General features: G+C 39.1%; 1 protein-coding gene across 3 annotated transcripts in view; it reads right to left on the bottom strand.

Annotated features, from left to right (window-relative positions):
- Positions 1 to 21,601, bottom strand: part of RIMS2 (regulating synaptic membrane exocytosis 2) — a 6,281,053-nt gene that overhangs the window by 5,973,027 nt on the left and 286,425 nt on the right. The window lies entirely within an intron of this gene.

The raw sequence follows: 21,601 nt of genomic DNA, 5'->3' as shown, positions 1-21,601 counted from the left end.
TCGACTTTTTCCCAGTTAGGGGTTGCCACAGCGGATCACTTGTCTGCTCATGACTGGCAGTGGAGTTTTACAGTGTTGAGTTGTCAGCCCAGCACCCAACCTTCCACAGAAGGCACACCCATGCACACACTCACACCTAGGGCCAATTTAGAGTGTCCAATCCACCTACAGCACGTCTTTGGGATGTGGGAGGAAACCGGAGCACCCGGAGGAAACCCACGCAACCACAGGGAGGGCATGCAGACTCCGCACAGAAGGCACCCCAGCTGAGGATCGAACCAGAGAACCTCTTGCTGTGAGGCGGCAATGCTAACCACGGCCCAGCACTCTATCAAAATATAATAAAAGTAAATTTTACAGTTAAACATTATTTCAGCCTTGTATCACAATTGTTTCTTCTGATATTTTCTACAGTCATAGTTTAACTTAACTCGTACAAATTCATAAGTTCATAGGGGTCTAGTAAATAAGCTCAAAGCTTACTGCCATCTAGGAGCTGGATGCCCTATATCCTACGATGAAACCTGTAGGTGCCCATATAATCATCAGTTTCCTTCTTGAAGGTATGATTTGAGATGGGCAAAGAAACTGACAAAGTTAATTTACTCCACAGAAATGGATGTCTGAGACATGAACATTTCACAGTATGTCCAGTAATTAGTACTGAAGCAGAGTGTCTTTTTGTGTTCCGGAAACCAGGGGAGAACTTAAGCAAAGGGTTTCAAAAAATAAGGAGTACTTTAATATTTGTGTATGTCAGACACATATACTTTTAGAAAAGTAAGATAACAGTGGAAAGAACTGCTGTAGTCTTTGGCTATAAGACAAGCTTTAAAGCCTTTTGAGTCTCTGAGGAATCTTTGTACCTTCTCCAACTACATCAGATGGTGTGTGAGTAGGTCACCGAATGGGTATGGCATTCTAGGACTGGTCTGATAAACCTCCCTGGCACACACATCAACCTTATGGGGGATCAAGTTGGCAGATCCAAGCGCTCTGCAAACAGTAGTGTCTATATGAACATCATACGAAAGTTCACCATCTACAAGGAAGCCAAGGTATTCTGAAATTAGTTTACTGCTACTTGCTGCCAATTAGATTTTTGGCAAATGCCAGACTGCAGCATTGTTTTAACACCGAAGGCAGGTTAATTTCTACTGCACCATTTGTGCATAATGTCAAGTGCCTTCTGTAAGGAAGTGGTGTCAGTGCCCCAAATTCTGCAGTCATCTGCATATTAAGTGAGCCAGACAATGGAGTCAGTTTTGATATCTGAGATGATGATGTCAAAAAGGAGTATCCCCGGGACACAGGCCTGAGGAACTCCTCTGGCAACAAAGAATATTGCCTATTACTGAATAACCATGTAATGAACCATGGACCCAAGTTATTCAGGCTCGATTTACCTTTAGATACCAGAATTTATGAGTTACTCCATTGTGAGATATAAATGTTAAATGCTTTTAGCCAAACTGAGATAAGATCCATGGACTGATAAACCTTCATACAGGGCAGTAATCATACATTCAAACAACTTTACAAAGTTAATCGTAGAAGACCTACCTCTGACAAAACCACACTGTGTTAGGTGACCTGATTCTCCATAATGATTTCCTCCTTTGCACAACATGTAAGGAAGGCTGACTAGTCTACAATTACTGATGTCTATGGTAGGGGGTCTCCCTTATATACTGCCACAGTCACCCATTTCCAGGTATCAAGCATTTGTCCAGTTTTCATAGCTCTACTAAAAATTTGAGTAAAATGGTATACTAAGCTATTTCTGAGTGGACAAATTTAGCTTCCCAGTATCTCATCTTGTCTCATGGAAATGGAATTTCTGGAATTTTAGATATAATTTTGGGTTGCACTGTGCTGCAGTGAGAATGTATGGCAGTGTATTACCTATATCTATTAGCTCTGTTATGGTAATATCATTTAGTTCTAGTAGATAACACTGTTGTTCATCCTCCTTCATTTTCACAGATGGTTATAGAAAACTTTATTAAAATCACTTGTCTCAATAACAAGTATTTACTTCTTTTTTAAAAGTAAATTTCAGTACATACACTGGCCCCTGACTGCTGACCATCAAGCCACCTCTGCTGCCTATTCGTTCCCTGTCAAACGGGCAAAAGCAATCCATTGAAGGCCATCACAAAGAGACATTATGTTGATAACCGACTCTACTGGCTGACATGAGCACCCACATCATGACGACTACCATCACTGGCTAGCAAATTATCAAGCCCAAATCTCCCAGTCTTATAGCCACTTGGTTGTGTACAAGCTTCCACTTTCAAGGAAGCAAATCAACTGGCTGGCAGTACTAACTCCCCTCAATAAGCTGCTCACTCCCACCCTCCTCTGGCTGGCCCTTCCAGCTCCCCAACTGCTAATTTGACTTCAGCTGTCTGATAAAGCCCTAACTGTGATCCACTCTATGCAACACAGATAGGCAAGCTTTGCTTCTTTCGATTGTTTTACTGAGTTATTTTTGTTGAATCTGTCCTTACTGCACTGGACTTTTTGCTCAATAATTTGCCAAATTTGGAATTCCATGATTTAGACTAACTGCAAAAAATGTCCACAATGTTTATGCCTCACAGGGATTCATATCAATGTAATTATATAAAGTGTCAAAGAGGGACACAACTACTGCAAGATGCATGCAAGAGCCAATACATGGTCCTAGGTAACAGACCAAAGACTTCATGGCACCATAGCTGCCATTTCAATTTATTAGGTGTCTATTGTTTAATGAGGGATGTCATGGAACTGTGGTCAATGTGAAAAGTGGGTGGTATTTTGTATTTATTTATATGAATTTAACTGGGATAAAGCACTGATCACAACTGACTGATTTCAATTTCAGCCAGGGTTATATTGCAAAATACAATAATACAGAAATATAAACAGCAGAGATAGCAGTGTACTGCACCTTGTAGATAAAAATATATATAACTGCCAAACTGATATGCAGAAAGTTATGCAATTAGAGGCTTTAAACAGTAGTGGTGGTCAGTCAAATATTGATGGGCAATGAGAAATTGAGGCAGGATTAGGTAATGCTGCCTGAGAAATGACATTGGCACCTTAGCTACTTTTGTAAGGTGAGCCTTTAATTGTGGTTAAAACTCCGACTAGGAAGGTGATTCTTTAAAATGAGAAGGGAAAGCACAAACAGCATGGATTTTTGTCAGAATGATTTCCAGTATGTTTCTACCTCTTATCAGAATTTTACAATCTGTGAGTGTGTTAATATTTATGTAGTCTAGTAGTTTTTATTTCTAATTACTAGTTGAAGTATAATCTTCTCAGTCAGTGGAGGATAATTCAAGTAGAGGAGTATTATCTATTATGGAAAATGTTATAAATTTATCAAGAAACTGGTCACATTCATAAGGTGACAGAATGGGGTGGGATAACATGTTACAAAATAGTTTTGTATTTATTTTGGCCTTAGTGTGGAATACTTCATGCTCACGATTTGCTTCTAAAACTCCCCCTTTTGAAAAATTGACATAAAAAGGGATACGTCACCTCTATGTTCAATGGCCTGAGCAGCATGGAAAGAGTTGTAAACAGGTATTTGTGAAATACAGGACGGGTCTTTAAAACAGGGGCATGATGTCAAAAGATCTGTCTCAATGTAAATGACCATTTACACTGAGGACAGGCATTTTTTAATATCCCCCCCCCCCCCAATGTAAGCCTGTTTATACATTGACTTACTTTGGTGTAAAGCCTCTTGACTTACTTTGGTGCAAACCCTCTTACACTGAGTGCAACTCCTTAGGAATCTCAGCCAAAGTTACTGTGACAGCACTTATTCCAGAGTTCCCTCAAACACAAGATAAGCACTGCGGCAGCTTACTTTTTGCTTAGACTGCAAGTGTTGATGCATCTTACTTTCAACTCATCTATAGAGTTTAGCTCGGACATCCATTAATTTGATCCCGTCTACACATGCACTGCAAGGAAGAAAAGTGTTTACATGATGTACCAACCCTTTTTGAAGAAAACTGCATGCCATTCTTTGCTAAATAAATCTGGGCACAACACATCTCCTCTCAAGAAGAGACACTGGGTCCCCCTGGACAGACACCATGATCTGCACCAACTGTTGAAACCAGAAATCATATCTGTATATTTAAGTGCTACCCGCAGTTGAAGTTTGGCTCTCTCTCACTAACTGCAACAGACCTACCAATCTGGGTAAAGATATCTACAAGATCAGCCATACCCTCTGCCTCTGAGAAGGAGGGGCATAGACAGTCACTGATTCTAACATGTGCAGCTACAAAATTAGAATCATTATGAAAACTAAGGATACAATTAATGGTTGCATTCCTAATCTCTAGGGTGGCAAAGCACTGAGACTCCTAATCAATTCTCCGAATGCAGAACCAATGGGAAGTTATCATATAGTCAACCAGTTCTCAGGGCTTTTCCAGCATATTATGTTTCAGTTCAAGGATGACTTTAGCAATAGAGTTATTGTTTCACTAAGACTGGTACCTACAGACTGTGGATGTGTGTGTGTGTGTGTGTGTGTGTGGGGGGGGGGGTATCTCAAGGTTTAGGGCAGGAAGAACCAAGGGACTTGTCAGACTTTCTCTTATTATACTCCTACAATTTTTCAAATATTCTTTCACATTTAAAGAACACTGACACTACTTCAGTAAAGACTTGTTGATTATTAACAAAACTTTCTAATAATGGTCTGCAATACATACACTGTGCTAGACTGAGAAATGTGGCATATACAACAAGGCATCACTTGCATTCCAAGCTTTGGTAACAAAAGGAGACTGTAGTGTTCAAATGCCAGCAGAATATATTGCTGTAAGAATCTTACAATCCTTTCTTGTGTGTGTGTCTCTAATACACAACTGTCAACATTTTGAAACTTGTACAACTTTATTTTTTTACTTTTAATGCTAGCACATTAAACTATCTTTATATAAATACATTGAGAGTTTTATCATTATATTTGATGACCATAACAATCAAAGTGGGACGTCCCCATTTTCTATGAAGTCCTGGGGAAAAAAGCTCTAGAAACATTTAAGACATAATGAGACAGCATGCAGTATGATTCACAGCAGCATGAACTGGATCAATATAAGCAGTAAATACTAATGCTTTTTAAAGCAGTACCAGTTGTATCAATTGTAAAGGTTACCCAAGAGCAATGATAACAAGACCTATGCATAGGGATAAGATGGTATCAACAAAGGAAACATTGCCCTAACACAGCAATATTCAACAGCAGATATAAAAAAGTCAGTATAACACATTAAAAGTTAGTAACACTCCCACTTAACAGGAAGTTGATGACTACAGACTACATGTCTAATACATATATGCAGAGTTGTTCATGGATGTACAAATACATTTATTTACAGAGAAGCACGGATAAACAGGTAAACTTAACTGTAAGTCATCTGATTGGGAATCTAATGTGCAATCATAAATGTCAGATTTGTTTCTTTTCTTCTCTTTAAAGACTGAGATTGCAACATTTTAGAGAATTCACCTTTCTCAAAGATAAATACACAAACACCAGGTCTGATGCAACTAGCAAGATGTGAGGGGGCACAGAAGACAAAATGATTCCTCTGCAAAAATGCTTTAACAGTGAAGCAGTGGCTTCTGCAAAACTAAAAATAATATATCTTCTTTTTCTTTTGGCTGTTCCCATTAGGGGTTGCCACAGCGGATCATCTGTTTCCATTTCTTCCTGTCCTCTGCGTCTTGCTCTGTCACACCAACCACCTGCATGTCCTCTCTCACATTCATAAACCTTATCGTAGGCCTTCCTCTTTTCCTCTTAACTGGCAGCTCCATCCTTAGCATCCTTTTCCCAATATACCCAGCATCCCTCCTCAGCACATGTCCAAACCAACGCAATCTCGCCTCTCTGGCTTTGTCTCCACACCGTCCAACCTGGGCTGACCCTCTAATATGCTTATTCCTAATCCGGTCTACCCTCGTCACACCCAGTGCAAATCTTAACATCTTTATCTCTGCCACATCCAGCTCTTATTCCTGCCTTTTTGTCAATGCCACTGTCTCCAATACATATAACATAGCTGGTCTCACTACCCTCTTGTAGACCTTCCCTTTCACTCTTACTCGTAGTCGCCTGTCACAAATCACTCCTGACACTCTTCTACACCCACTCCACCCTGCCTGTACTCTCTTCTTCACCTCTCTTCCACACTCGCCATTACTCTGAACTGTTAATCCCAAGTATATAAACTCATCCACCTTTGCTAACTCTACTCCCTGCATCCTCACCAGTCCTCTATCCTGCCTCTCATTCACACACATACATTCTGTCTTAGTCCTGCTGACCTTCATTTCTCTCCTCTCTAGAGCATATCTCCACCTCTACAGGGTCTTCTCAACCTGTTCCCTACTCTCACTACATATCACAATGTCATTTGCAAATATCATAGTCCACGGGGACTCCTGTCTGATCTCGTCTGTCAACCTATCCATCACCACTGCAAATAAGAAAGGGCCCAGAGCTGATCCTTGATGTAATCCCACCTCCACCTTAAACGCATCTGTCACTCCCACTGCAGATCTCACCTCTGTCATACTACCCTTGTACATATCCTGCACCACTCTTACATATTTCTCTAAAATAATATATTTTATATATATATATATATATATATATATATATATATATATATACACACACACACATATTATTAATATACTAAAAATAATATATACCCGGTAATAATCTGTACAATGGTATAGATGTTAAAGGTAAGTGAACCACAGTTGCAGTAAATGAAGTACACTGACAAATCCGTTGCACATTAGGTGCACTTCCAAAGGTATCTTAAAAGACATTCTTTGCAGAACTGCATCAATAGAGTGTTTTACCTTTGTGGACTTCAAATAGACCCACCTGCATCTTGGTGTGTTTTTAGGAAAAGCCCCCAATACACTGTTTTCTCGAAAAAACAAATAACAGCATGTAATGGGGTTAGGAGGGTGGCCTAATGGTTAAGGTGTTTGCCTTAAAAACACAAGGTGCAGGATTTGAGTCTCACAAGGGATAACTGGGCTAGGCTTAAAATGGCTCGCAAGGGCAGTTAGCCTAGTACTAACCTATGAAGCAACTTCTTTTATTTAACAAAATAAAGCACATAGAAACAATCTACGCTGTGGCAACTCAGATATACTCCAAATTCTAGTAGTGACCAATCTCAATCTAACTTGTAAAAGCTGAAAAAGGAACAAATGAAAAACACATAAAGACCCAAAAAGTATTTTTGCTAAGCGCTTTTGTTCTTTTTAACAAGAACTTCACAAGAGCGGTTAAAACAACTTTGTTGCAAGGTTTAAGTAGTCAATTTGAAAGTAACTACACAACAAATTAAACTGACTCAATATTTAAAGTGCTACTTCATACACAAAAACAGAAAGTCCTTTAACCATCCAAACATCAACAGCCTATTATAAAATCATGTCAACACTAAAAACATATCCACAGTACACTAATAATTGATCATTTACAGTATACACACTGTGATTTAAAAAAAACATAATATTTATCCTCTCATTTAACCTTGGTGGCATATCAGCCTGTAGGTAAATATGCCAATTCACTTCTTTATTTTCTAAAAAGTTATTAACATCTCCAGAAAAAGGAATGTTGTTAATGAAGTCACCAACAATTAAACACATATCCTCTAAAAATCATTGCACACAACAATGTTTAGCTAGGCCATCATTCAAATCTTCATTTCTGAAAGCAACCTGGTACTCGTAAATCTTTTTAGACAGTTTTATCCTCATTTTGCCCACATAAAAACATTCACATGACTCACATGTAGCAATATAAACTATAAATGTAGAATTGCATTTGAATCTGCTTTTAATCCAAATTTGTTTCTTGCTGGGATTCAACACTACGTTAGACCCCTCATTTATAAATCTACAATACTTACAGTTGTGATACAAACATCCCCTTCCTAATGGAGACATTGTTATCAGACATGTTTTCAAAAAAAACTTCTTTAGGTCATAGTTCTTTTTGTAACTAAACTTTGGTTTTGTACTGAATACAAAACTAAGATCTTGGTTACCTAGAATAATATTCCAGTTATCATTAATGACATTTCTAATGTTCTTTGCATCCAAAGAGATGGGAAGGGGAAATGCCCTTGTTGTGGACATAGCATTTGACCCTTCTATGGGTCTATTCAAATAAACTGCCCTCTTGATAACATTATGTTTCATGAAATTTGGATGCTGACTTTCCCCCAAACACCTTTATTGAATAATCACTTGTGACATAGGCAAATTTACATTCATATAAAAAATAATCAAAGTATATTTACATAATTATATATGATTTTTAGCAGAATATGTGAGATAACTTTAGCAATATTACAGAAATTATTCAATTCCTGCTTCTTTTTAACAAGAAACATCTTCATTAAACCATCACTTACTACACAGGCAATCATACATTTATATAAATGAAAACAAACCACACAGACACAATACTAGTGGCAAGCATTTTACATCACAAACCACCCACACTCACACACTCCCAGTTGCAAACAGTATATATCACTTATAATCTATCCAATCCTTCTCACTCAACCATTACATAATTCATTTAAGTCAGGCTACCTTTTAGGCCTCATTCCTCCCTTGTATGTATTATTCCCATGATTCCCATTTTTTTCCTATGTAGTTTGCTCATACCTTTTTCTAAAGACCTCATTTCCAGTTGTTTTATCTCTGTTACTATATTCATTACTTCCAGTATAGTTGGTTTATATTTTAATTTCTATTTTCTAGTAAATGCGTTTTTGGCAGCCACCATTAGACACATGAAGGCCTTACCATGTCTAGGCAATTCCGATTCTGTATCACAGCTCAGAAAAATCATCTCCCTCATCAGTCCAATGTGCCCACCCAGCATTTCCTACAGTGCATCCTACAGGGAATACTTAAAGTCTGCCGACTCACCAACTCACAGAAAATATGTTCCCAATTACCTCCTTCTTCTCCTTCATGTCTACAACATTTACTGTATACCAGAGGAAAAATTCTCTGGAGTCTACTTGGGGTATTGGGGTATAAAAATATCTATGTTAACATTTCCAGGCAAGAATCCTAAATCTTCTGGATTTTGTAGCATATTCGGGAGACATAACATATATCCTCGCATTGTTTCTTTGTGAATTCCTTATCCAGTTTCTCTTCCCAATCTTTTCTAACCTCCTCTTATTAATTCTTATAGTTATTGTGCAATATTTCATATGCTCTACTAATTATTCCTTTTTAATGGCAACTTCTGGTATAGATTTTATTAAAAACTCTACCAGTGCTGGTCTTTCATTTAGGACCTCCTATTTCTTTCTCTTTGCCTATACTCTGATATTAATCCCTGACAGGAAAGGCAATCTCTAACCTGCAGTCCAAATAAATTATTGGCGTCTTCCCATTCTATCATCTTTCCCTCTCTAGTTACTTGCTCCCAATACCTTGGTTCCTTTGCCAATTTTCTCCAATAAATTACGGCACCCTCTTGTCTATTATCTGTATTCCTAATTGTAGTTATTCCTATCAGCAAAATCTCCTTTCTCCATTCCCGCATTGGATTGGTTCTTAGAATACTTTCTGTTACTTTATAGACATAATATTCTGCATGATTATTGTTATTCTCCTTAAAGGCCTGCATCCAAAATCCCAGTCTTTCCTTGTTTCTTGAGCTTCCCCCGTGTTTCATCATCATCCCTTTCCACTTTGAATTACAGTTTTCTGCTTGTGCTATGTATAGGAGTCTTAACTGTGTAGCCTCTGAAATACCCCTTCCAATTGGATAACCCCAATCCATCCTGTTCTACTGGAAGAATCAGCTTATCCCACTTGACTCTAGCCATCTTCCCCTCCCAGATAAAGTTCTTCAGCTCTTTATTAATTGCTACCCACAACTTCTCCTCTGGTTGAAAAAAATATGCCTGCCCTGCACTAAAGGGACTGGAAACATTTTAACTGCGTGTATCTTACTATCCATATAGCAAAGCTTCCATTTTTTTTTCAGTTTTATTATCTTTTGTTTAGTCTCTTCCCACATATCCTTAGCTGGCACATTAGAATAATTTTAACCTATACTCCTAAATATTTAATTTCATCATGTCCTGATAAATATGGGTATTCCTGAACTAGTTCATGTGTGGGGTACATAACTTACCACTATTGCCTTTGTTTTAGCTTCATTAATTTTGTATCCTGAAAAGATCTGAAACCGTCTCAAAATGTTGTACAACACTGTAATGTCTTTTTCTTGTTTTGTCAGGTACAAAATAATATCATCTGCAAATAAAGACAACTTTTCTTGACTACCACACCACTTATACCCTTGAATTTCTGAGTCCCTTGTTCTCTTTGCCAAAGGTTCTAAATATAATGCAAATAATAAAGGGGAAAGAGGACACCTCTGCCTGGTTCCTCTGCTCAAGCAGAAATTATCAGAGAGGACCCCACCCACTTTAATTTTCGCCTCCAATCCCTCATATATTCTCCTAATCAACCTTGTAATTCTTTTTCAGGAAATGCAAATGCTTCAGTTGCCCTGCTCATAAAGTCCCAGCTTACTCTGTCAAATGCTTTCGCCACATCAAGACCCACCAACAACAAAGTTTTTTCTTATATTTTGTTTCCCTCTGGATCATTAGTGTTATGTTAATGTTGACAAATGTTGGCCTCCACAAAACCACATGGATCCATATCTATCAGTTTTGGCATAACGTTTGCCGTTCTTACCCATTATAAACATGAACACTTTATAATCATGGTTTAGTATTGAAATGGGCCTGTATGAAGCTGGATCTAATGGATCCTTACCCTCTTTAGCTATTAAAGCTGCCACTGCTTTCTTCCAGGATGGTGGTACTCCTTCTCCTCTCAAGACACTGTTAAACAAAACCTTCCAGATATTTATCACTTTTTTCCTCCTAGCCTCCAAACTTCGACAGGAATATCATCTATTCCTGGGGACCTAGGTTGGTTATACATCACAATTTTTTTAACCTCATCTCCTCCTATCCTAACGGTTAGTAATTGAGCCTCATCTACCTCTAACCTTGGCAAATTTAATTCTTCCATAAACATTTCCATTTGTATCTTTTCTTGATTTTCGTATTTCTCTGCTTTATAAAGATTCTCATAGAATTTCTGAAATATTTCTAATACCTCTACAGGATCTTTTGTTGCCTTTTTTATTACAGGCTCCTTAATTTTGGCAACAGCCCTTTCTAATTTCTGTTGCCAGAGTCGTCATGCTAAACATTTTTGTGCTCTAGTGCTATTATCAAAAGCAGCTGCTTAGCAGCAATCTTTCTAAGTTTGTGCATATTATTTAGGTAATACCTTATTTTCTACCTAGCATTCTGCAGTTGATCCTCTTCTTGTTCTGTGAGATTTCCCCCTATTCTGTACACTTTCACATTTGTCATTCCCTCTAAATAATTCTCGTTACATCTTAACCATAAATCCCTTTCTTTTATTTCCACCCTATTTTTAAACTCAACCTTAATTTTATCCCACTCCCTAGCTATATTTTCAGAAGAAATTTCTATTTTCCTGAATAGCTCTTGAATTATCTCCACTACACATTTCTTAAATTCCTCTCCTTTCAACAGATTGGTGGTGAAAGTACCAACGTCTCATTTTTATTTCATTTCATTACCCTGTGATTATTTTAGCTATTATTGGCACATGATCTGACATAGTTACTGGGTGGGTATAAAGACCTTCAATTAAATGCACATGTTTTGTGAAATATAAATTCTGTCTAACCTAGTCCAGTTTTTATACCTTTGGGAATAATATGTAAATTCACTCCAAACTCCTATTACTGAATTCACATCTTCGATGCCAAACATTTTCGTAAATTTCTTCAAAAATCTACCCTCCTTTTTTATAATTTCCCTTCTGGGCCCCCTAGATACATCTTCACAACTGCAAATCAAGTTCCAGTCCCCAACTATAAGTAATACTCCTTGCTGAAAACTGATTATTTCTCCCAGAATTTTCCTAAGCTCCATTACAGCAGTTTCAGGTGGAATGTAAATACATGCCAGTGTAATCCTCCTCCCTTGCCAGTAGCCCATTAGCAGTACAAATCTGAAAAAAACACACATTCTAAGCTTGTTTCCTGCCTTTCCTGTAACTAGTCTAGTTCAGATACAGACTTGCTGTATCCAGGACTGTTGGTAAGCTTGTGAGATACCCAAGCCTTTCTGTGTTGGAGGAAAGCCTTCTAGCTTATCAGTGGGAGTGGTAAGCACTAAGTAGCCTATCTACCACAAGAGGAGTGGGTTTTGGCCCAGAAATTGTAGTTTATTGGCCGTTTGGGCAGTTTTTCCATCTCTTTCAACTTTCTGGTTTAAAAGCCCACGTTTGTGTTTGTTTCCCGCCTCTCCTGTAATTAGTCTAGTCGAGGTACAGATTTGCTGCATCCAGGACTGTTTGTAAGCTTCTGAGCCCCCCAAGCCTTTCTGTGTTGGAGGGAAGCCTTCTAGCTTATCAGTGGGAGTGGCAAGTACTAGGTAGCTTTTCTACCACAAGAGGAGTGGTTTTGGCCCAGAAATTGTAGTTTACTGACCATTTGGGCAGTTTTACCATCTCTTTCAACTTTCTGGTTTAAAAGCCCAGATCTACACTTGTTTCCCACCTTGCCTGTAACTAATCTAGTCCAGATACAGATCTGCTGAATCCAGGACTGTTTGTAAGCTTCTGAGCAGTGCCAAAGTCTGCTCTTCAATTTTTCCCTTAGATCGGCTAGCTCTCTCCTCTCCTGCACTTTTTCTAGCTTGTTAATTTAGCACCTTACCAGACTTCTTGTAGCAATTACTGTAGTACACAAAAGTGCTACCAGCACTAAATGTTCTACAAGGAAACAGCTCCAGTACTTTTTAAATGTCCACCCCTCCAGGCAGGTCTAAAGGTCAGTTCCCTGTGCTTTCTCCTATTAGCCTGGTGAACTTGGACATCCTGAGGCAATGTAGCAACTGCCTCATGTACACTAACAACCCTCTCCTCTTACCCCCAACACTCAGACTTGTGAGAGATGCACTTGTATATACAAATTGGAAGCCACGCACTCTCCAGCAAAGACCGCAATAGCTGGTCAAGAGGAGAAGGTCAACACTTGCACCACACCACATGGAACACATAGCCTTCCAGAACACACACCAGCATTGCCTTCACAAAAAAAAACACAAACCACACACCCACCTTCGCGGAGGCTCTCAAAAATCTAACCAAACAGCAGAGACCTCCAAGGCAGAAATGCACTCGACCACCACAACACAAATCACGAAAAACATAACTCTCCTAAACAGTGTGCCACTCAACCAAAACCCCTGAGGCAAAACAGCACGCCCAACACACTAGTCATAGGTGACTCGATAGGGAGGCACACTGATGTCCCACTCACTAGGCTGAGTCAGGCGCCAGGATCCACCACATAACACATGCACTCGGGTCCCTCAACAACAGGTACAAATATGACTCTGTCATTGTACATGTGGGTGTGAATGACCTGAGACGTACCTCCCTGGACTACATGAAAAGAGACATGGAGGAGCTCTCAGATTATGTAGCCCAGGTGGGTATGACCCTAGCCCTGAGCAGCATCCTACCATCACCCAGAATAATACCACAGTACAAGCAGAAAATGATTAATTTCAACAACTGGCTAAGTTTCTGGTGCCATTCTAAGGAGATCAAGTATCTGTCTGCCTGGGATGACATGAGTGATGGACCTCGATGCTTTGCCAGAGATGGCCTGCATCTCACCCCTGGGCTTCCAGATACTGGCCAAGGCTCTTGCCACCCCTATAGACCAAATTACCACCGTAACAGCTACAAACAAATACAATTTGAGGGCCATGCTGCTCAACGCTAAAAAAGTCTAAATCTCAAAATGCTCTTACTCGAAGTACTCCTTAAAATGGAGAACATCGACATTTGTGCTTTAACAGAGACCTGGTTAAAGGCAGCAGAAAGCACCCTTGCGCTACTAGGCTACATCTCATTCCACACCTTTCAGCCCCAGAACTTGGACCAAAGCTCCAAAGGCGGTGGCGCTTTCATATTCATAAAGGATGTGCACACCTCCAGACTGGTAGCCCAACATAACGCATCTGAGATACTTCAGGTGCAGCTAACATTGAGTAAGACAGCGATTCAGGTCGTAGCCTGCTATAGGTCCTCAACCATGTTCCAAGATTAACAATCCACATTACTAAGCACCCTGGAGAATATTAGGGTCCAACCTAACACTCTCACGCTGGGTGACTTCAACTACTCCTCCATTAACTGAGAAAACTACTCATCTACCAGTACACCTGCCCAAAGCTTTCTGGAATTCGTTAATTCCAATGCCCTGGACCAGCTTGTTCTTACCCCCAGTAGATGTAGCAGCATCCTTGACCTGGTCATTACTAACACGGGTGACCTTTGCTCTACACCAACAGTCAACTCCTCCCTGGTTAGATCTGATCACAAGCTAATTACCTTGGAAATCCACATCCCCCCAACAAAGGTAACCATCATGAAAAACTTCTCCAAAGCTAACTTTGGGCTCCTAAAAACAGAAGTGTTTAACTTCACAGCACCCATGCAAATGGAGAATAGTTGCATGACCGCCAAATCATACACCAATACACTGTATGAACACGTACACAAATGCATGGATCTCACCATACCCAATAGAACTAAGATGCTCTCCTCAAAAAAAGGAAGCCAATCTGGTGGGTCCCTGCCATAAACAAACTCTACAACAGGAGGAGGAAACTGATGTGGAATAAGGTGAAGTCCCAAGACTGGAAAAACTCCCATTATCAGCCTCAACTAAAGGTTGAGATCCCTCATCAAATCCTCTAAAGCTAGCTATGAAAACAGAATTGCAGCAGATAGCAAAGACAACCACAAGGCTTTCTGTAGTTATATAAAGAATCTCCATGGCAATATCCAGATTTGCTCTGAGCTACTGTACAATGGTACCTCCTATACAGAGCCAACAGATATTGCAAATATACTGGTGGACAGATTCAGTGCTAACTTTACCCCCCCAAAGGACCAATCACAATACCAGTAGATTGCCAGGCACCCAGTATTACTGCTGCACAGGTTACAACTGCACTGTCCAAGGCCAAAAATGCAGCTTCTATGGGACCTGACAGTAACCCTGGCTGTGTTCTACATGAACTAGAGAGTGAACTGGCACCTCACCTGTGTGCCCTGTTCAGTCACAGCCTCACCACAGGCTTTGTCCCTACTGAATGGCGCACTGCTACAGTCATCCCTCTCCACAAAGGAGGTGCAACTACAGACCCCGGGAACTATAGCCCCATTAGCCTGACGAGCCTGATATGAAAACTATGGAACGCATCACTATGGACCTAATAAACAAGGATATAGGGAATCTCCAAACTCTGGATCCTACACAGTTTGGTTTTGTGAAGGGTAGATCATGCCTGCTCAACTTGGTAGACTTCTTTGAGTCAGTCACCAGAAAAGTGGATGAAGGTAAGGTGGTTCATACAGCCTACCTTGCTACCATTCCACACTCAGGAATAATGGAAAAACTTACTAAGCTAGGCATCAACCCGTATATCACTAGGTGGGTTGCAAACTGGCTCACAGAAAGAACCCACTGTGTGAAAGTAGCTGACTCCAAGTCAGACTGCCGACCAGTCATGAGTGGAGTCCCAGAGTGTTCGGTCCTGGGTCCTCTCCTGTTTGGTATCTACTTCTCTGATGTCCAGGTCAACATGAAGGGACTCTGGCTGACAAAGTTCGCAGATGATTGCAAGCTGGGAGCTATTATTTACTCCCAAAGTGATGTTGACATCCTACAGAAAGGCCTCAATGAGACCAACGACTGGTGTCAAAACCATGGCCTTAAGCTCAATACCAAAAAATGTGTCTTCATCCCCTTTGGGAAAAACTCGGTTTCCTTGAGTTACCACATTGATGGTAGTCCACCGAACACAGAAGGCGTTATAAGAGATCCGAGAACACAGGTTGACAGCAACCTCTCTTTTGACCACCATGTTGCCACTGTGGTCAGAAAGTCCTATGTGGCACATCTCATTACTAAGGGTTTTGCATCCAGGAAGAAAGAGGTCATTGTCTCACTCTACTCTTCCTTCATTTGGCCAATCATCGTGCACAATGTCCCATTTGCCATGTACCTCACTAGAAACCTGCAACAACTGGAGAGGCCGCAAAAGTACCTCACAAAGAGGATCCTAGGCCTTAAACACTTGTCCTATATGGACAGACTCAAAAAACAACTATTCGCTGTCTCATATCACCTACTTAGAGGCAATCTCTGCTTGACTTACAAAGCCATGCCTGACCCAGATCTGTTAGAAATGCTACATCTAAAGAAATCCCAATCCCTCCGCACCACTGCTCCAGAGTCCTCAACCTCATTACCACAATCAACAGAACATGCTGGAGGGACAGGTTCATAACCCAGAGACTGCACATGCTATAGAATAGACTTCCCATACATGTCAAGCAGAGCACCTAAATGGCCCTCTTCAAGAGAAATCTTGATGAGTGGATGGGAAATAGAAAATCCAGGGATTTCAGGGATCACTCCAGTGGCTCTACTCGACAGAGGTAAAGGCTCGAAGGCCATTAGCCTAGTACACAACTATGAACCTATTATTGTCTTTTTTATCTTTTTCTATCACTACTGGAGCTCCTCTTGCAATCAATATAAGTATTGCTATTTTCCTTTGCACCAAGTATTTCACTGAATAACCATCCTAAAAACCTTTCTTTATCAAATTCACATGTTCAGTTCTTTCTAAGTGCGTCTCCTGTAATACAGCTATCTGCACTCTACATTTTTAATATAGTTCACTACTTGTTCTTGTCTGTATTTATCTGTAGAGGCCATTTACATTTAAAGACATTAAAGAAAGCATCACTGTATTAAAAAGTTATTGCCACCCTTTATGTATAACACCTTTTTGTTAAATGTCTAGATCCAGCTTTTGTGTTACGTGCATACACTGTTTAGCAGGTTGAACTTTTACACAGTTGTTTCTTGTCATATACATTTAAGCATATGTCACATCTTATAAAACTTTTTGTTTTACTGAAAGCCCTCAAACAAAAAAACAAACACACCCCCAATATACTAACACACAAAACTATGTACACCTTCAAATATTGAAGTTTTACCCTCCTAACAGAAACAAAAGTCCCAAACCAACAGCCACACTAAAAGACTTGAGTTAACCTAAAAGGTCATCCATGCCACGACTCATGGTGCAGCCTGTGCTTCTACTAAGTGCCGATTGTTTTTGTCTTACCTTTATAGCTCTCTCAGCTGGGAAAAAACACTGAATGTTTTCAGAGAACATTAACTACCTTGCGAGACCCTGAATGCTTTCAGAGACCATTATCTACTTTGGGAAAATCCCTGAATGTTTTCAGAAAACATTATCTCTTAGTCAATTTTGCCCCCCCCCCCAAGCCAATCAACCACTTTCCAGACTGTAGCCAGTTTCTCTTTATCAGATTGTTTCCATGAAGACCAGCTGCAGAATTGTTGCTGAGCTTACATGTATTTGCTAGAAAAAAAAGCCTCATAATAATCAATGCTCTTTTTCATTTACTTGCTCTCTCTTAAAACCTGTTAATAAATCAATCTAAGATCTTTAATCCAGTCATTTCCCCATGCAAGCATTAGAAAGAGCACATTATTTTTTCTTTTATCATGTTTTTAACCAGGCTCTCTTATACGCTGCAGTGCCTACATTTCTTAAAACCGAAAAAATACTTTACAGTATGTAAAGAAAGCCATATGCCACAAAACTGGTACTATTTTAGGAAAAAAATATATATCTTTACTTAGTTATCTCCCTCCTCCTGTCATCCCAAAAGCACTTTTCTGAACATTAATGACATGAAATAAGGCATATGCTATAGAGTCCAACAAACTAAGTCAAATATTTCCAGATTTTCTTGTTCTGTCACATTTCACAAATATAAATGATTGCACTGTAATCCCATATTAAGTTACAGGTTTTATTACTGTTCATCTCCGAAATCCTGTCTCTGCTTCATTCCCAATGTGCTGTTGATTCTTCTAGTCAACTCTTGTGCTCCAGTCCTTCTCTCCAACATTTTCTGTTGAAAATTTTAAAAAGGTTCCACAGCTACAGTCCTTTTGTGATCTTTATTACTAGAACAGAAGCAGAATCTCCTTCCATTTCATTTTAATTTTGTTGGACATACTTTTGCATTTCTTTTTTAGCATGTACTTCATCAAAAATGATTTTGTCTCTCTAAGGAAGACTACTTTGAAGACAGCTGGGTACAGGAGTTTGAATCTCACACCTGCATCCTGACATTCCATGAACAGTGGAATAAATTTGCTCCTCTTCTGTCTGGTGTACAATGAGTAATCATTCTCCATGAACACTCTGCTGTCTCCCACTTTTAATACTTTGTCCTTCTGCCAAAATTTTGCCAGAATTAACAACTTCTGCTGGTAGGATTGCATCTTTACTACTAAAGATTTAGGTTGCTGTCTTATTGCCAGGTTTGGAGCATACACACGATGTGCCCTTTCAACTAACAACTGCAGTGGAATACCAGTCCAGTTGTTTACTTGTACTTTCATAAAATTAATGCAGTCTGTTCCTTCCAGCGTCTCTGGTACAGCTGAAAATCTCAGGTTTTCGCTATGTGCTCTACCCTCTAATTATATTACTTTTTAAATACCTCTTCCAGAGCAGTCTCATATTCAGCCAGCCTTTTCTTTATTTTGAACTCTAATTTTTATAGTTTTATCATCTCATCTGAATATTTTTTTAAAGCTTCTTCCATTTTTCCAGCCTTTTGTTGTGTGCTGATATACTCCATCAGTGTTTTGTTTATTTTAACCAGGTCTATATGCAGTTGTCTTGTATCTTCCTGTAGGTTACTGTATGTTATGTCTAAAGGTTGCATTGCTTTATGCTGAACAGTTGCAAAACTCTCCCCAGTCTGTGTTTTTTTCCTCACTTTTTGTAGCTAATTTTTCCAGGTCTTCTGTATTTATTTCTGGCATCCAGGCAGTGTACTTACTAACCAGTTATTCAAGTTTACCCATAAATACAAGTCTACTGACCTTCTCTGCTGAGTTTCTGTTTTCACACTGGGAGAGCTAGAAACAAGCTGTTACTCAATGTGCAGCCATCTTGGAAGTCTCTCAACATAAGTAGTTGTTAATAAAAGTCAACTTTCTGTAAATGTTATTATGAAATGTGCTATTCTCAATGTCTATTTCAATTTCTACATCTAAAAAATGAACTGTCTTACCTGTGTCTCTCCTTTGACAAAGGTAAGAAAATTAGTACTAGTGTTCAAATCAGAAACTAATGTGTCAAGTTCTGTTACCTTCCTATAAGAAAAAAAAATCAATGTAACTTTAATATAATGACACCTTTTTTCAACAGAGAATATGAACTAAAGTATTTGTTTTCTCACCACCCCATAATGAGGTTGGCAAAAGATGGTGCCATCCTTGCACCACAGCTGAACCTCATTTCTGTTTGAAATATTTGCCACTGGAAAAAATTGTTGTCCAAGACTAACTCCATTAACATACAAACTGTTAACAAAGCCATTGCTTAAGTTTGAAAACTTACTCAAATATTTTTTAAGAAAGTCAGTCCTGACTTCTTAAAAAGAAGAACAAAAGTGTTTAGCAAAAATACTTTTTTGGGTCTTGGTGCATTTTTCATTTGTTCCTTTTTCAACTTTTACAACTTGGATTGAAATTGGTCACTAATGGAATTGCGAGGATATCAGAGTTGCGGCAGCACAGGTTACTTCTCGATGCTTTATTTTGTTATATCAATTCTCATAAGTGTCGTTGTCATTTGTTTCCCTTTTTTCTATTGTAACTTGCAACATTTGACAACATATGCTAAACAGTGAAACTCTCCATTGTTATTCATTGTTTTGGGGATCTCTGCTAAATCCCCATTAGGACTTCTAGACATTCTGGTCATACTGTAATGCACTGGAGTATTAACACAAAGCAAGAAACTTCGGGGTATAGAAGAGTTTATGAAAAAAGGACAGCTAAACTAGAGACAGTTGTTGATTAATCATCTTAGGCAATGATCAGCTAAGCAGTAGTGTGGTCTGCGGTGATGTCCTGCAGCAAACCTAACTAACCCCAGCTCAAATTTATGGTGTATGAGAAACTGTAGGTCAATAAAAAAGATAGGCAGAATAAAGAATAGATAAGATCAATTACATATTGGCAGTAGATACTCAAATGCAGTGGGAGAGAAATGGTGTACCTCTGTATAATCTACTTAGTTTTATTAAAGGGGTGCACTGCAGACTATGTCTTGTTTTCTACTGCAGATTATCTCTTGTCCTTGGAATTTTCATTGCTTTCTTTCTTCTGCTGGACACTAAACTAAGCAATCTATTTTGATTCATAACTGAGTATCAATGATAAGACAAGAAGTTGTTGAAATTATTTCTTCAATTACAGATTTGTCCACACAGGTTAAGTTACTACAGCCTTTTAATGGAATGCCAGGTACTGGACCTGTATTAAGAAAAACAATTTACAATAATTTGTGCACAATACACAAAAAAAGAAAAAAAAATACAACAAAACATCAATAATGAAAATAAAAATAAAAACCCAGCAATGAAACCATCTAACATGCTTCAATGCAGCAGTACAAGTCCCCAAACCATGATTCATCAAATGATATGACAATAAGCACATATAATGGAACTACATCTTAGATACAGAATTTTTAAAAATTTTCAATAAATCTTATTTGTTTCCCCTTCTCCAAGTCATGTCAGACTTGGAGTTAGTTAAACTGGGGTGAGTCAGTACGAAAGTAAAGATACAGCTTTCTACATGGAAGGTGGTCAGACTGCACGCATATACTTTTCGTGAAGTACGTCCATCTGGATTTTGGTGTGTTTTCAGGAAATGCCCGTAGTACACATTTTACATTAACTGTGAGAATGGGGGGTGACATACTAAAAACAGATAAAAAAAAAAAAACACCTCATACAATGCATTAACTGTGTAGCATAGCCTCACAAAATCATTTCTAACATTTATCTATCCATCCATTTTCAGGTAACTCACTTTATCCTTTACAGGGTCACAGTAACACTGGAGCCTATGGCAGCAACCAATAGACACATGGCTTTTAAGCTTGCTCTATACAGATCAATAGTCTACCACAGATTGCACACACACACACTCACACACACTCTGCATGTACACCTACAACCAATCCGGAAGCTTGCCATATCAACCTACTAGAGAATAATATAAGAAAAAACTCGTGTGGACTCAAGGGTGGCATACAGACACTACAGAAAAGGCATCCCAGCCAAGAATCAAAATGGAGACTCTCTTGCTGTGAGGTGGCTATGCTGATCTCAGCATTACTGTTCCAGCCCCACTTCTAACATTGCATACACAATCCTTCTACTCATCCCAATTACAAAATAAGGGAAGTAAGTCAGCTCCATGGTGTGAAGG

The sequence above is a fragment of the Protopterus annectens genome, chromosome 3.part0, assembly GCF_019279795.1.
Source record: "Protopterus annectens isolate FY-2018-M chromosome 3.part0, PAN1.0, whole genome shotgun sequence".
Classification (NCBI taxonomy): Eukaryota; Metazoa; Chordata; order Ceratodontiformes; family Protopteridae; genus Protopterus; species Protopterus annectens.
The sequence above is the reverse complement of the archived record's forward strand: the minus strand, read 5'-3'. Positions and strand labels throughout refer to the sequence as shown.